This window comes from Diabrotica virgifera, chromosome 9, assembly GCF_917563875.1.
Source record: "Diabrotica virgifera virgifera chromosome 9, PGI_DIABVI_V3a".
Classification (NCBI taxonomy): Eukaryota; Metazoa; Arthropoda; class Insecta; order Coleoptera; family Chrysomelidae; genus Diabrotica; species Diabrotica virgifera.
Genome location: NC_065451.1, coordinates 79390625 through 79393931, shown reverse-complemented (window position 1 = coordinate 79393931; position 3307 = coordinate 79390625).

Here is a 3307-nt window from a genome sequence, read left to right as displayed (position 1 = left end):
GTTGTAAACTGTGTCGGCCTATGCGACCGGAAACAAGCCAATTTATGATTTATTAAATAACCAGAAGTAGACATTTTTTTCAAAATATCTCAAGCAATTCTAAAGTGATTTGTGTACGTCATCAGGCGAAATAATGAACATAACACGTTGTAAGCTGTCTCGGTTTGTGCGACCGAAGTCAGTTCATGATTATTTTAAAAAGAGAAATTTGAATTATCTCACTAGGATTCTACAAGGAAATCCACAGCACTTTGTCATCTACATCAGGGGTTCCCAATATCTTTGGTCTCGGAACCCTAATTGACGATATTTTTTTGGCGGAATCCTATTTTGATAAATAAGAAATTACTTTGTAGTTTGAATATTTTTCATGTGAGAAAACAGAACCAAATTATGAATGAAAAATAATATTTTAAGGAATACAAAATAAACTTGCGTGCATAGAAATCGGCCCACTTAAAAATTTGGTCATTTTTGATGTCTCATATTTCCTAAACCTGTTGGTCGATAAGTACGACAAACTTAAAGGGGTAATTCTGCATGCAAAAATAATGACAGTTTACCGGATTAGCAACAATATTATTACAGTGGTATTGTTAAAGAATCAGGCTATAACATTTGTAAAAAATCACTTAAATCGGCCAACAGGCTTAGGAAATACGAGACATCAAAAATTACCAAAATTTTAAGTGGGCCGATTTCTATGCACGTAAGTTTATTATACATAGATAAATACAATGGAGAAGTTTACCATTTTTTTTATGATTGCAAATAAAAATTAAAGCACACTTAAATTACACTATCAAAAAAAAATTATGATATCTCTAAAAATAAAAAAGTTATAGGCATGTAAAGTTGCGCGTTGCATTCATCATTTTTATTTCAGCAGACGGGCTTTGTGACGTCACATCTCCGTACCGGTTTATAAACTGAACGGAGCGACCGGCGCGGACTCGCTTAGATTACTCATCGTTTGTTCGTTGTCGAATGTGTACCATTTTATTGTTGTTATAAAGTTTGAAAGTGGTGTATAAGGAGTGAAGAAACAGTGTTATTGATTTATATGATGAGTAATATTAAAAAAGGCTGCTATAAATACTGTATTGTGCCTAATTGCACGAGCACAACAATTAAAACACCAAACAAAATATTTTTCCATGTACCTTTGCAAACAGACAAGAGAAAGAAATGGTGCAAATTAATGAAGCGAGATTTAATTGGACCCAAAAGTATCAAATACGTATGTGAAGAACATTTTGATGTGAGTTAACACTTTCTTATTTACTATCAAGATATAATAATTAATAGATATTAACTAATGGTGTAATTGCAAACAATATAATATTATATATGTTACTTATGTAATATCAAATACACTAGTTTAATTTTTTTGTATCTCTACAAAGTCCATAAATGCATGCAGTAATATGCAACCGTCATAAGTAGAAAATTTTACCTTGCAAAAACTCCAGACAGATCACAAAATTGACTTTAAGTCTTAAGCTATGTTTATTGCAGAATGTTTAACAATTCGTTAAAGTGTATTTGCAATATGTAAAATTTATGTTTATACCTTTATAATGTAACAAGTAAACTAGTTAAATTTTGTTCTATATATCTATTCATTTTATTATTACAGATTGAAAATGATACCGTTGATTGCAATATTGATATGGGAAGATCTCTCATGCTTCACTAAAAATTGAGGCATTCTATCACCGACATTCACCGAGTATCTCTATCCTTCTTTCAAAAACGCGAATACGATCTTCTGTCTCTTACAAACTGAAAAATTATTGAAAAATAGATTCTTCGATAGCTACTGCCCCAGTGAATTCATCGCAAACTATACTGTTAGCCTGTAGTTTCCTGTTTTATTTCTTTTACCGTTATACTCCTAGCCAAGGAAAGAGACTCAGCCAGCCTTTTTACACACCAGCTCTGTTGCCACATCTAAGAAATTTCTTGTTAGTCATAAAATTTAAATGATACTTTCTTTGTAAATATTTATAGGTCTGAAATATAAAATATAATATTTCAATGAACGGTGGTATTTACGTTGTTTGAAACAACTTTTTTGTAGTTTGATATAATGTAACTACTGTCATTTGATTTTTTTCAATATGTACTGTATTACATGAATTGATCGGATTCCAACTTTGTGTTTATTGTTTTATTTAAGAGTATATTCATTTAAATCCTTGATTGAATTAGAATACATATTGTATAAATAAATATTTCTTGTAATTCCTAACGAATTTCGAAACATAATATGCCCACAATAATTATTATTAGCTGCTTTGCATTACACTTATAGAAGGCTTTTCTTGTTATATGTCGTCATATCTACCTTTATTTAAGGGCATATTTAATATAAGGCTTTGACAATAAAGACGGTTGGGACACCGTTTCTAATAGTCCTGTCGCCAGGGGGGGTACAACGGCCTCGTTAATTCAGATGGACTTACCCAAATTTTTTTTATGTATTTTGACCCGTAGAACACGAATTTTTTGGGTAACAGTTGATCCGGATGTCGATAAGATTGTTATAGACCAAGAACTTGAGGAATCAAATAACAGCGATTTTTGGCAAAACAAAACAATATTTTGTATTTTTTGGGTCATTTTAAGCAAAAAATATTTCTACAAGTTTTTTAGTAGGATGCACAGTTTTCGAGATAAACGCGGTTGAACTTTCAAAAAATCGAAAAACTGCAATTTTTAAACCCGAATAACTTTTGATTAAAAAATAAAATAGCAATTCTGCTTAGCGCCTTTGAAAGTTCAAGTCAAATTATGTCGGTTTTGATTATTTGCATTGCTAAAAATTTATTGTGTTATTGCTAAACAAAGCTACAAACAACTAGTGCGTGAGTGATGTTTCTATGATTTCTCATTTAAAATCGAACGAGTAGGTAGAATAGGTACTAGTGCAATCAAGACTATTTCTACGTTACATGCGTTAAAACGCATGTAAAAGCACGGGAAACCCTACGTGTTTATAGCTTTGTTAAACAATAAAAAAATAAATTTTTACCAATGCAAATAATCAAAACCGATATAATTTGACTTAAACTTTCAAATGCGGTAAGCAGACTTGCTATTTTATTTTTTAATCAAAAGTTATTCGGGTTCAAAAATTGCAATTTTTCGATTTTTTTAAAGTTCAACCGCGTTTATCTCGAAAACTGTGCATCCTACGAAAAAACTTGTAGAAATATTTTTTACTTAAAATGGCCCAAAAAATACAAAATATTGTTTTGTTTTGCCAAAAATCGCTGTTATTTGATTCCTCAAGTTCTTGGTC